Here is a 15,252-nt window from a genome sequence, read left to right as displayed (position 1 = left end):
CCCACATTGTCATTGTCTCATATTGCACATGTCCCATGCTACACATATCCCATATTGCAGATGTCCCATACCGTACATGTCCCATATTGCAGATGTCCCGTACCGTACATGTCAAAGCAGAGAAAAAAACGAGCACTCACAGGGACCAGGAGTGGAGGTGCAGGGCTCAAAAACTAAGTCAATATAAAAATATAGCCAGCAACACTCAAGTGTCCTTCTTCATACCGTACATGTCCCATATTGCACGTCCCATACTGTACATGTCCCATATTGCACATGTCCCTCTAAAACATCAGTTAACATTTAAAATACCCAACTTTAATAAAAACCCTTACATAGCTAAAAAAAAAAACCCAATCCAGCATTAATAAATATACCTAAAAGTTAAAAATAGATAAAAGAACTGTTTTTTAGCCTTGTGTTGGGGCTTTGAAGGCCTGATAACACCTGCCGGATGGAAGCAAAGAGAAAAGGTGATGCGAGGGGTGTGTTCCATGATCCTGCAGAATACTGCTTGCTTGATGGAGGCAGCAAGTCCTAAAAATATCATCCAATGAGGACAGAGGGAGAGCAATGATCTTTTTCTGCCATTCTTATGACTTGTTTGATGGATTCCTTGTTTTCAGAGCATTTAGCAAACCGTTAAACCGTTAAAACACTCTCGATGGAGCAGTGATAAAAGGCCTTGAGCAGCTCAGCCAACAGGTTGTTCTTCTTAAGTGTTCATAGAAAATAAAGCCTCTGGTGCACCTTTTTGACCACAGCAGATGTTTACTTCCCATTTAAGATCCTGAGTGAACCAGGTGCCCAGAAATTTAAAACAGGAGACCCTCTGTACTACCTCACCTTTAATGGTTAAGGGGAGGGGTCATTATTGTGCTTCCTGAAGTCAACTGGGATCTCTTTAGGTTTCTTGACATTCAGGGTTAGATTATTTTCTGTGTACCATTCAACTAGCTTTTCAACTTCATCTGTGTAGGCTGCCTCATTGCCGTTGAAGATCTGTCCCACCGCAGTGGTGTCATCAGCAAATTTTATGATTGTATGTGAGGGATGGGTGGGAATGCAGTCATATGTATAGGTGGAATATAGCAATGGACTTGGCACACAGCCTTGTGGTGTGCCGGTGCTGAGAGACAGACTGGAGGATAGATGTGGGCCCAGTCTGGCTGGCTGTGGGTGGTCGGACAGGAAGTCTTTAATCCATGCACATAGAGTATCACTGAGGCCCAGGTTGAGGAGCTTTGTGACCAACTTACTGGATAGAATTGTGTTGAAAGCAGAGCTGTAATCTATAAAAAGCATTCTCACACTTGTCCCTCTGTTGTCGAGGTGCATTAAAGCTGTGTGGAGAGCCGTGATGAGAGCATCCTCTGTGGATCTATTTGCCCTGTAGGTGTATTGATGCTGGTCCAGATTGAGGAGAAGGACAGATTTTAAATGCTTCATCACCAGCCTCTCAAAGCTCTCAGCCACAATAGGAGTAGCCGCCACAGGTCTGTAGTCATTCAGGGTGCTGATGTTGCTTTGCTTGGGCACTGAAATGATGGTGGCTGTTTTGAAACAAGTTGGTACGGTAGCTTTGGACAGAGACCTATTAAAAATGTCCACAAAGACATCTGCCAACTGGTGGGCACAGTCTTTGACCACCATCCCTGGAATTCCATCAGGCCCCTCTGCCTTTCTGGTGTTCACAGACTTAAAGATGTGCCTCACCTCCTCTGCTGAAACACTGAGTGAGTTATTGCATCTTTTAGTGAATTTACACATTTATAAACACATCAAAGGATGCCAATAACTTTGTCCAGCACATATTATCTGTATTTTTTATTTCACTTTATAAAATTATTTTATTATTTTTGAATTTTATAAAAAATATACTTTTTTTTCATTATGCAAGACTGGTTTGTTTACATTTATTTCTGAAGATATATTAAAAGCCACCAGGCAGGAGGAGAAGAGGGAGGCCAAAGAGGAGGTTTATGGATGTGCTGAGGGAGGACATGCAGGTGGTTGGAGACAGGGTGAGATGGAAACGATCGATCTGCTGTGGCGCCCCGTAATGGGAACAGCCAAAAGAAGATGATGATTGGATATGTATGACAGCCTGATAGAAAATAAAAATCGGATGACTTGAAACAGCAGTTGTAATGCACAAAATATACAGTCATATTTTATGTAATAATAATAATAATGATGATGTACTGTAAAAGTGGTTCAGTTCACGTGTAATCAGAGATGTCCTGAACTCAGATCTGTCAGCCACTGCCAGAAATGTTGGAGCAACCCTGTATGTCAGCTTGCTTTTGGCCGTCTCAGTGAATCTACTGTCAGTGCCGGTGTTGCTGACTGAACGGTCCCCTCTAAAAATCGGTCCCCCCTGCCTTCACTGTGCATGCATCATCAGCCGCGGTTCACTGATTATCACCTCGTTTCTGCTTCAAACTGCCTCCAGTCATCATCTGTTTCAGCCACAGATATCTGAAGCTTTTCTACAACAATCATTTCCACATAAATTCAGTATCATTTCATCATAAAAGATGGAGGAAGCGATCAGAGAGCCACGGCTACACGAACTGCTAGCTGATGCGTTCACTGCGCGACGGTCATTTCAAAGTGTCACAGAGTTTCACCTCATTTCTGCTTAAAACTGACTTTACAATAATTTAAGAGGTTTTACATTGTCATCTGATGGTTAATAATCACATTAATCCATTTGATCCATTTGGGTGACGTGATGATTGAGTGGTTAAGCGTTGGGCTTGAGACCAGAGGATCCTTGGTTCAAATCCCACCCTGATTGGAAAATCACTAAGGGCCCTTGGGCGAGGTCCTTGATCCCCTAGTTGCTCCTGGTGTGCAGTGAGTGCCTTGTATGGCAGCACCCTCACATCGGGGTGAATGTGAGCAATTATTGTAAAGTGCTTTGAGCGTCTGATGCAGATGGAAAAGCACTATATAAATGCAGTCCATTTTGATTGCTTTGGGTAAAGAGAGTCAGATTCAGACGAGCTGCTGAGCTCCAAAATGACGCATGCGCAGTGGAGGCAGGCGGACCGATTTTTAGGGGGGCCTTCGGTCTGCGACACCGGGTTACTACAGCTGGTTTGACTGCAGTTAGATAAAACTGTAAACGGACAGTGCAAACTGACTGAATGAATAGTAATTATCAGTATCATTAATTAGCAGCATGATCAGTATACATGATCAGTAACAACACAGAAAACCTTACGTACCTTGCTATGATCCGCATTGAAGAAAATCGACGTCCGTTCTGTGTTTAAAAGGGGAATAAGAACTCATCAGGTCACTGATTCTTTGAGTTGTTTAAATGTAGCCTGAAAATAGCTTGGTTGTCTGTGACATATGACGAGCTGAATATTGATGGGTGATGTACCTTTGGGCCTGATACCAGGTTGATCTTAGTTTTTTTTTTTTTTTTTTTTGTAATAATATAATCATTTATATCTTTATAATTGTATCATTAATGTTTAACTAGTGTGTTATCATTGGGTTGTGTTTATAAAATAGGTAGCTGACATTTTTCAAGGGTGGTAATAAATTATGCAAAGTTTCTATAATGAGTTGAAACGGTGTGTGAGTCCAGAGTGTTTTTAGAACCTTAGCCCTCAACAGTTTTTAGAAGAGGAACTCAACCCTTTCATTTCCTGTTAATAATGTAATTTTTTTACACTTTAATTTGCTGTCTTAATGTATGTATAAATTGTTTAGGTTCTTGTTATCATATACACATTATTATTATTATTATCCATCCATCCATCCATCCATTTTCTTCCGCTTTATCCGGAGTCGGGTCGCGGGGGCAGCAGCTCAAGCAAAGCCGCCCAGACCTCCCGATCCACACACACCTCCCCCAGGTCCTTCGGTGGAACCCCAAGGCGTTCCCAAGCCAGTCTAGAGACGTAGTCCCTCCAGCATGTCCTGGGTCTTCCCCGGGGCCTCCTCCAGATGGGATGTGCCCGGAACACCTCTCCAGCGAGGCGTCCAGGGGGAATCCGGAAAAGATGCCCGAGCCACTTCAACTGGCTCCTTTCGACGTGAAGGAGCAGTGGTTCGACTCCGAGCTCCTCCCGAGTGACCGAGTTCCTCACCCTATCTCTAAGGGAGCGCCCAGCCACCCTGCGGAGGAAACTCATCTCGGCCGCTTGTACTCGCGATCTCGTTCTTTCGGTCATGAGCCAAATCTCATGACCATAGGTGAAGATCGGAACGTAGATCGATCGGTAAATCGAGAGCTTTGCCCCCCTACTCAGCTCTCTCTTCACCACGACGGTCCGATACAGCGACCGCATCACTGCAGATGCTGCACCGATCCATCTATCGATCTCATGCTCCATCCGTCCCTCACTCGTGAACAAGACCCCAAGATACTTAAACTCCTCCACTTGAGGCAAGGACACTCCACCGACCTGAAGAGGGCAAAGCACCTTTTTCCGGTCGAGAACCATGGCGTCGGATTTGGAGGTGCTGATTTTCATCCCGGACGCTTCACACTCGGCTGCAAACCGCCCCAGTGCACGCTGAAGGTCCTGATTTAACGAAGCCACCAGAACCATATCGTCCGCAAACAGCAGAGACGAGATTCTGTGGTTCCCAAACCAGACTCCCTCTACACCCTGGCTGCGCCTAGAAATTCTGTCCATAAAAATAATGAACAGAACCGGTGACAAAGGGCAGCCCTGGCCGAGGCCAACGTGCACTGGAAACAGGTTTGACTTACTACCGGCAGTGCAAACCAAGCTCCTGCTGTAGTCGTACAGGGACCGGATAGCCCTTAGCAAAGGACCCCAGACCCCATACTCCCAGAGCACCCCTACAGGATGCCCCGAGGGACACGGTCGAACGCCTTCTCCAGATCCACAATGTACATGTGGACTGGTTGGGCGAAATCCCATGAACCCTCGAGCACCCGATGGAGCGTGTAGAGCTGGTCCAGTGTGCCTCGACTAGGACGAAAACCACGCTGCTCCTCCTGAAGTGTCAGAGACACATGGCCGAAGGTCAGATGATACGACTACAAAGTCGATCATCGCCCTCCAGCTCAGGGTGTCCTGGTGCCACGTGCACTTATGGACACCCTTGTGCTCGAACGTGGTGTTTGTGATGGACAAACTCTGACTAGCGCAGAAGTCTAACCAAGACTACAAAGTCGATCATCGCCCTCCAGCTCAGGGTGTCCTGGTGCCACATGCACTTATGGACACCCTTGTGCTCGAACGTGGTGTTTGTGATGGACAAACTGTGACTAGCACAGAAGTCTAACAACTGAACACCACTCGGGTTCAGATCGGGGAGGCCGTACTTCCCGATCACCCCCCTCCATGTCTCACTGTCGCCGCCCACGTGGGCGTTGAAATCCCCCAGGAGAACAGTGGAGTCCCCAGTCGGAGCGCTATCTAGTACCCCTCCCAGGGACTCCAAGAAGGTCAGGTACTCTGCACTGCCGCTTGGCCCGTAGGCCGAGACAACAGTGAAAGACCTGTCCCCGACCCGAAGGCGTAGGGACGCGACCCTCTCGTTCACCGGGTGAACTCCAACACTTGGCAGCTGAGCTGGGAAGCAATAAGCAATGCGACCCCAGCTCTCCGCCTCTCCCCATGGGCAATGCCAGAAAAGTGGAGCGTCCAGCCCCTCTCCAGGAGTTGGGTACCAGAGCCCAAGCTGTGTGTGGAGGTGAGCCCAACTATCTCTAGTCGGTATCTCTCATCCTCCCGCACAAGCTCAGGCTCCTTCCCCCTAGCGAGGTGACATTCCACGTCCCAACAGCCAGGGGCTGTGAGCGCGGACCGGGCCGCCGGGCCACCCGCCCTCGACCGCCACTCAATCCTCTCTGCACCCGACCCCCATGGCCCCCTCTGCAGGTGGTGAACCCACAGGAGGGATTATTATATTATTATTACTATTTTATTATTATTTATGGTCCATAGAAAGTGAGCAGGAGATCCTGAAATGGATGCCTGCAACACATTTCAAAAAAAGATGGAACAGTGGCAACAAAAGACGGGGAAAGTTGATGAATGCTCAAAGAACACCTGTTTGGAACATTCCACAGGTGAACAGGTTAATTGGAAACAGGTGAGTGTCTTTATTGGATACAAAAGGAGCAACCCCAAAAGGCTCAGCCGTACACAAGCAAAGATGGGGTGAGGATCACCACTTTGTGAACAACTGCATGAAAAAATAGTCCAACAGTTTAAGAACAATGTTTTTCAACGTTCAATTGCAAAGAATTTAGGGATTCCATCATCTACAGTCCATAATATCATCAGAAGATTCAGAGAATCTGGAGAACTTTCTATACGTAAGTGGCAAGGCTGAAAACCAACATTGAATGCCTGTGACCTTTGATCCCTCAGGCGGTACTGCATTAAAATCCGACATCATTGTGTAAAGGATCTTACTGCGTGGGCTCAGGAACACTTCAGAAAACCATTGTCAGTTAACACAGTTCGTCACTACATCTACAAGTGCAAGTTAAAACTCTACCATGCAAAGTGAAAGCCAAACATCAACAACATCCAGAAACACCGCCGCCTTCTCTGGGCCCGAGCTCATTTGAAATGGACAGACACAAAGTGAAAAAGTGTGCTGTGGTCTGAGTCCACATTTCAAATTTTTTTTGGAAATCATGGACGTCGTGTCCTCTGGACAAAAGAGGAAAAAGACCATCCAGATTTTTACCAGGACAAAGCTCAAAAGCCAGCATCTATGATGGTATGGGGGTGTGTTAGTGCCCATGGCATGGACAACTTACACATTTGTGATGGCACCATCAATGCTGAAAGGTACATCCAGGTTTTGGAGCAACACATGCTGCCATCCAAGCAACGTCATTTTCAGGGACGTCCCTGCTTATTTCAGCAAGACAATGCCAAGCCACATTCTGCACGTGTTACAACAGCGTGGCTTCGTAGTAAAAGAGTGCAGGTACTAGATTGGCCTGCCTGCAGTCCAGACTTGTCACCCATTGAAAATGTGTGGCGCATTATGAAGCGCAAAATACGACAACAGAGACCCCGGACTGTTGAACAACTGAAGTCGTACATCAAGCAAGAATGGGAAAGAATTCCACCGACAAAGCTTCAACAGTTAGTGTCCCAAACGCTTATTGAGTGTTGTTAGAAGGAAAGGTGATGTAACACAGTGGTAAACATACCACTGTCCCAGCTTTTTTGAAACGTGTTGCAGGCATCCATTTCAAAATGAGCAAATGTTTGCACAAAAACAATAAAGTTTATCAGTTTGAACATTAAATATCTTGTCTTTGTGGTGTATTCAATTGAATATAGGTTGAAGAGGATTTGAAAGTCGTACGAGGTCTGTGAGAAAACTATCCGACCTTTTTATTTTTTTCAAAAACTATATGGATTTGAATTATGTGCGCTTGCATCAGACAAGCTTGAACCTTCGTGCGCATGCGTGAGTTTTTTCACGCCTGTCGGTTGTATCATTCGCCTGTGGGGAGGCTTTGAGTGAGCACTGGTCCACCCCCCTAGTCGGATTTTTATTGTCAGTGAAATGGCTGAGAGACTGCAGCTTTGCTCCATGAATTTTTTTTCAGAAACTGTTAGAGACAGCCAGTTGGAAACCATTCTAAAGATTCAGATGGATTTCGGTGAAGATTCTGCCAGTATCACACGGATTAAGGACCAATAAAACTGGATTAAAAACGGCCCATGGCGGCGGAGGGCGCACCGCGCCCCGAGCGGCCATCGACAGGCTGGAACGAGCAGATCACTTCCAAATTTAAGGCTCTGTTGATGCAGGACGTCATGTGACTAGCAGAGAAGTTTCAGAAGAGGTCGGGATCAGCACTTTATCGGCACATTCCACTGTTAAAGGAGATTTTGTAATGAAAGACATGCGGAGGATTTCGCGCGTCGGTGGTGCCGCTCATTGCACGCAAAAAAAAAAAAAAAAAACACCTCCGTGTTGGAAACCATTCAGAAGATTCAGACGGCTTTTGATGGCTTTTCAGTTGAGTGAGTATCCGAGAAATTGTTTAACAGCTGGGCATGTTCCAACTTGTCCTGTGAGACTTCCAACACGGAGGTGTAGTTTGTCCAGCGGCTGTGAGCGGCTGTGTCCCGACGCGCAAATCTATCCGCACGTCTTTCATTACAAAATCTCCTTTAACAGTGGAATGTGCCGATAAAGTGCTGATCCCGACCTCTTCTGAAACTTCTCTGCTAGTCACATGACGTCCTGCATCAACAGAGCCTTAAATTTGGAAGTGATCTGCTCGTTCCAGCCTGTCGATGGCCGCTCGGGGCGCGGTGCGCCCTCCGCCGCCGTGGGCCATTTTTAATCCAGTTTTAATGGTCCTTAATCCGTGTGATACCGACAGAATCTTCACTGCAATCCATCTGAATCTTTCGAATGGTTTCCAACTGGCTGTCTCTAACAGTTTCTGAAAAAAATTCATGGAGCAAAGTGGCAGCCTCTCAGCCATTTCACTGACAATAAAAATCCGACAAGGGGGGTGGACCAGTGCTCACTCAAAGCCTGCCCACAGGCGAATGACGCAATCGACAGGCGTGAAAAAACTCACGCATGCGCACGAAGGTTCAAGCTTGTCTGATGCAAGCGCACGATTCAAATCCATATAGTTTTTGAAAAAAATAAAAAGGTCGGATAGTTTTCTCACAGACCTCGTATTCTGTTTTTATTTACATTTCACACAACGTCCGAACTTCATTGGAATTGGGGTTGTAGAATTAATCATCTGTGTATAGTTCAACCTGCATTCTAATGAAAACCAAATCTGTTATAAAGAAGAAAAACAAAAGTATTCTTGTGAAAAATCTAATAAATATTGCCAAATGAATGAAAGTAATCTCATTACTGGAATGTTTAGTGTATGGAACACATATGCAACAATACACATTCAAATCTGTAAAACTAGAACACTAAAGAAATATGTAAATTGACATTAGACTCAATACGACTGTCTGACTATATTCAGAGATTGTATCAAACAAATCAATAATTAAACACTATAAATTTTGGGCTGGTGAAGCATCAAAAACAGCAGCCAAAAATATGTGCACTTGCCCAACACTTTTTTTTTCCCTGCCCAGGAGCCAGTAAAAGGAGCCCAATTAGGCAGAAAACCGCCCCTTCTGACAGCACTGATAATAGGTCTCCTTTAACTCATCCTTAAGTTATAAAGGTAAAGAAAAAGAAATCACATTTATGTTTCAGTCTTGACAGCACTTCCTCATCTCTATAAATGCACTGAACAAACATGTCGTTATTGGCACAGCAGAATCGCACCACTTCATTCCATTTAGCAGCAGCTGCCCCTGGACCTGCATGACTCTCCTTGAGTTTGCGCTGGCCCTGGTGCCCAGTGGGGTACCCACAATCAACGTAGCTCTGAGAGTTGGGACGTTTCATTCCAACCAGGCCACACGTTGGTCTCTCCAGAGCATCATACACCAGCCCATCGGGTGAAGCTCCAAGCCACGGTGCGCCTGGATGAATGATGAATCCGCATGGCCATAGGTTGAGATTCTTCATGGTTGCATAATCTTTTAAAGCTCCTGCTTCCATGTTGAGTCCTCTCCTCATCAGTGCAGTTTGCTTTGTGCCCCAGATGATCCTCTCTGCCAGATTCTCAGCAGACTTTTCTCCTCGCATGACAAACTTCTCTAACGTGAGATGCAGTCACCCTCTCTTTTCTGAGAAGATGCCACTCTGGTGCTGCACTTTGAGCGCTGTTTGAGGCTTCAGTGTGCCGAAACTGGGACAAGGTGACATGCAGTGAGCACACATGAAGCAGCTCCTGGGATGTTGGCACAAAACTACAGTCACTTGGAGGTACATGGTCGTCATCCAGAGGTAGTTTTGGAATAGGCGGGGCATCCTGATGCATGGTGAGTCCTTGAGGAGATGGTGGAGGATGGTGATAAGACAAGATGCTGCCAGCTTGAACTTTACCAAACACCGAATCAACAAAGAGGTTTGTTGGATGAGATGTTCATCTTCCAAATAAGTGGGAGTTGGTCTGCTTCAAAAGCAGCATAGTGAGCTGCAGGGTTGGAGGTTGAAGGAGCTGGAAGCTCAACAGTTGGTTTAGTCAGTTTCGCTCCTTTCACAGAAAAAATTAAACATGTTTAATTTTTGGCGTCCGTCACAGTGTTCTGGCATTGAGCTACATCGTCTCAGCACTAGGTTTCATCCACGTGGCATTGTCATGACGCCGCACGACGCAACTCGGAAGTGGGCTCAGCTAAACTGACAAAACCAACTGAACTAAAAAACATAATAAATCAATAATACTAACAACACTGTTAAACTAACATGAACCACAATAACATTTTAAACCCCAAACTCCCATGGTGCATTGCAGCACAATGTCCATTGTTTACTAGTTAGCTAAAATTGTGAATTTCTCCAAAAATATTAGTCCTGTCAACTTTCCATTTTCGCAGTGTTCATCCTTGGCCCAAAATACATAAACATACCAAACGGCAAATGTCAGCTCTCCCCAGTTTTTCCGTGATCTAAGACACACACACACACACACACACACACACACACACACACACACACACACACACACACACACACACACACACAGGCCACTTGGGTATTATAATATAGCTTGGTTGAACTTTGTGAATGAATGAATGAATGGATTTATTCGGCACACACACAAAGAACAGAAACATACCAATAATATGAATGTTATATAAACAAGCCTGAGAGTCCGAAAGGGTGTGGGCAGAAGCAAAGCTTATCAACGCCCACCCCTGCTAGAATGAGTCCAACAGCTATAACAGTCATAACAACATATACACAAATTCACAACACACTACATATCAACACAGACATACACTTCAATATTCAATTACATTTCAATTCATGTATAAGTATGTTATGTATAAAGCGCCAAATCACAACAAACTTGGCCCAAGTCACTCCATATTAACCCTGCCGACCCCCAGAGCAAGCACTAGGCAACTGTGGTGAGGAAAAACTCCCTCTTAGGAAGAAACCTCAAGCAGACCAGGCTCTAGGGGGTGACCCTCTGCTTGGGCCGTGCATATATACCTGTATACGTACATACATAAACACACATTATATACATACGAGGGCTGTCAATAAAGTAACGGTCCTTTTTATTTTTTTCAAAAACTATATGGATTTCATTCATATGTTTTTACGTCAGACATGCTTGAACCCTCGTGCGCATGCGTGAGTTTTTCCACGCCTGTCGGTGACGTCATTCGCCTGTGAGCACTCCTTGTGGGAGGAGTCGTCCAGCCCCTCGTCGGAATTCCTTTGTCTGAGAAGTTGCTGAGAGACTGGCGCTTTGTTTGATCAAAATTTTTTCTAAACCTGTGAGACACATCGAAGTGGACATGGTTCGAAAAATTAAGCTGGTTTTCAGTGAAAATTTTAACGGCTGATGAGAGATTTTGAGGTGATTCTGTCGCTTTAAGGACTTCCCACAGTGCGAGACGTCGCTCAGCGCTCTCAGCCGCCGTCGTCAGCCTGTTCAAGCTGAAAACCTCCACATTTCAGGCTCTATTGATCCAGGACGTCGTGAGAGAACAGAGAAGTTTCAGAAGAAGTTGGTTTCAGCATTTTATCCGGATATTCCACTGTTAAAGGAGATTTTTTTAATGAAAGACGTGCGGATGGATCCGCGCGTCGGGACGCAGCCGACGCGGTGCGGCGGCACAGGAAAAACACCTCCGTGTTGATAACCATTTGTAAAATCCAGGCGGCTTTTGATGGCTTTCAGTGGAGTGAGTATATGAGAAATTGTTTAACAGGCAGGACATGTTCCAACTTGTCCTTAAGGCTTTCAACAGAGGTGTTTTTCCTGTGGCAGAGCGTCGCATCGGCTGCGTCCCGACGCGCGGACCCGTCCGCACGTCTTTCATTAAAAAAATCTCCTTTAACAGTGGAATATCCGGATAAAATGCTGAAACCGACTTCTTCTGAAACTTCTCTGTTCTCTCACGACGTCCTGGATCAATAGAACCTGAAATGTGGAGGTTTTCAGCTTGAACAGGCTGACGACGGCGGCTGAGAGCGCTGAGCGACGTCTTGCACCGTGGGAAGTCCTTAAAGCGACAGAATCACCTCAAAATCTCTCATCAGCCGTTAAAATTTTCACTGAAAACCAGCTTAATTTTTCGAACCGTGTCCACTTCGATGTGTCTCACAGGTTTAGAAAAAATTTTGATCAAACAAAGCGCCAGTCTCTCAGCAACTTCTCAGACAAAGGAATTCCGACGAGGGGCTGGACGACTCCTCCCACAAGGAGTGCTCACAGGCGAATGACGTCACCGACAGGCGTGGAAAAACTCACGCATGCGCACGAGGGTTCAAGCATGTCTGACGTAAAAACATATGAATGAAATCCATATAGTTTTTGAAAAAAATAAAAAGGACCGTAACTTTATTGACAGCCCTCGTATACACTTATACACACATATACACACTCACATATATACCTATATACATACCCACTAACACATAAATAAATATACAATACATATATATACACATACATACATTTATACCTACACATACATATACATACATATTGACTGATTGATCATTTATTTTGAGTTTTACAAAATAAGCATTTTTTTGACATCTACATTTACCCACATTGGGTTGAAAAGAACAGGAGATACAAACATACACGCATACATACCCGTGCACTTAACCCGAAAAGGGGTGGGATGAAGACAAACTTATTTAATCCCACCCCCAAATACCCATACGTTATTACGACTACCGAGTGTGACAATATTCCTTTTTTATTACTATATAATTGATATCATATATTAGTGATGAGTATCTATAATAATAATAATGATGATGATAAAAACAATTCCCACCATAATAGACAGTAATAATGACAATAATTATTATCAATCAAAAAAAAATTTTTTTTTTTTTTATTTCTATTATTACCATTTTTTTTAATTGCTATTGATATTGCTGGTGTCATTCCTTAAGCCATTTTCATATGTCAATAAATTCCCCACATTTACTCAGAAAATTACTATTTAAAAGGACTATTCTTGTGTGTGTCGATGGTAATTCATTCTCTCTCTCTCTCTCTCTCTCTCTCTCTCTCTCTCTCTCTCTCTCTCTCTCTCTCTCTCTCTCTCTCTCTCTCTCTATATATATATATATATATATATATATATATATATACAATTATACTACATTCATTTTATTAATTTATTAATATTATTTCTTTTTTTTCTTCTTTTTTTTCCCCTTCCACTCCTTCCCCATTTGTCATGTGTGTGGTGCATTAAAAGATGCAAAGTATTTTGTAAACCTGCTGCCAGAGAGGGGTCGCCCCCTGACACAGGTCCACCCTTTGCTGAATGCCCTAGGCTCTGCATTAAAAGACAAGGTTTTGGAGTCTGCTGGCAGAAGGGGGAGACCTTTGACCAACAGACCCCCACTTGCCGACCCTGATCTGGTGATAATGATGTAAGTGATGTAAGAGGGGGAAACAAGGAGGAAAGAAAAGGAAAAGTCTTTTTATGTATCAATAAACTTACATATGTACATATTTATATAAATGTAAACATATATATATATATATATATATGTGTGTATATATATATATGTGTGTATATATATATATGTGTGTATATATATATATGTGTGTATATATATATATGTGTATATATATATATGTGTATATGTGTATATATGTATGTGTATATGTGTATATATGTATATATATGTGTGTATGTGTATATGTGTATATATGTATATATATGTGTATATGTAGGTATATGTATGTATATATATATATATGTATATATATGTATGTATATATATGTATATATATATATATATATATATATATATATAATTCCCCCTCTAAGTTATTACCATCATCACCATACTTCTATTTGACTAGCATTTCAACTACAGGATCATGATGTATAAAAATAATACTTTTGACCATGGTTACCACACCGGCAATAACAGGTATTATGCAAATATGTTAACATCTATTATATTAACAAACATATAGTAAGATTTTATTATCATTATTATTTTTTTATATATAATATAGTTTACAATTATGGCTATGATATATATAATTAAATTGATGTACAGGATAATTCAAGGTATTTTATGAAAGTCTGTGTATCCTAGCGAGACCCCTTCTATTGCTGACAAGGCAAAAAAACAAAGGTAAATTAAGTAGAAATAAATTAAAAAGACGTGATGATCACACACCTCTCTCCTCATTCATGTATTTCAACAGAACCATTTCTTTGCATCTTTTTTTTGAATTGATGGATGTTAGGACATCGCTTGAGCTGAGGTGCCAAACTATTCCACAGCTTAATGCCACACACGGACACACAGAAACTTTTTCTGGTAGTTCTCACTGCCTTGACTTTAAAGTTACCACATCCCCTCAAGTTATAGCTTCCTTCTCTCTGGGTGAAGAGACTCAGAATATTACTGGGTAATGAGTTTTTACTGGCTTTATATAATAATTGTGCAGTGTAAAAATTAACCAGATCTGGCATTTTCAACAATTTGGATTGCAAAAATAGACTATTTGTGTGATCAAGATATCCTACCTTATAGATGATTCTTATTGCCCGCTTTTGGATTATACAGAGGGGATGTAGCAAACTTTTGTAATTGTTACCCCAGATTTCTATACAATATGTTAAGTAAGGAGAGATTAAAGAACAATAAAATAAATATAATGCATTATGATCCAGAAAATATTTTGCTTTGTACATAAGAGACATTCTTGGAAACTTTTTAATGTATGTGGCTGATATGAGACTTCCAGCTTAATTTACTATTGATGGTTATCCCTAAAAATTTGACTTCTGACACTTTATCTATTTCGACACGTCTATATTTATTGGTAAATTAGAATTGACATTATGATTTCCAAAAAACATGACTTTAGTCTTATTTATATTTAGGGATAATTTTACTTTACTTTAACTTTATAATTGCATGTTTTATTCTTTAATGAATAAAATAATTTTTGGTTACTTTCCTTGGACCGATTATCTGCCTGGATGGTTGCTATCCAGGGCCCACTGTGGTTTTGTGGTGGTGGATGTGGTGGGGCGGGGCTCCAGCACACTTCAAGACCAAACCATCTCATAAAGTTTGTTTTCTGAAACACTTTACAGCTACACTAATGTTGATTTCCAGGTAATTCCTTGGAAGTGCTTTGGGATTGCACTTCCAGTT

At 42.9% G+C, this 15,252-nt stretch overlaps 1 protein-coding gene across 1 annotated transcript in view; it reads left to right on the top strand.

The window, feature by feature from the left end:
- The window catches only part of polr3f (polymerase (RNA) III (DNA directed) polypeptide F), a 34,683-nt gene that overhangs the window by 1,478 nt on the left and 17,953 nt on the right, over positions 1-15,252 (top strand). The gene's annotated exons all lie outside the window — the stretch shown is intronic.

The sequence above is a fragment of the Thalassophryne amazonica genome, chromosome 15 (genome assembly GCF_902500255.1).
Source record: "Thalassophryne amazonica chromosome 15, fThaAma1.1, whole genome shotgun sequence".
NCBI classification, from domain to species: Eukaryota; Metazoa; Chordata; class Actinopteri; order Batrachoidiformes; family Batrachoididae; genus Thalassophryne; species Thalassophryne amazonica.
This window is presented reverse-complemented; position numbering and strand designations above follow the sequence as displayed.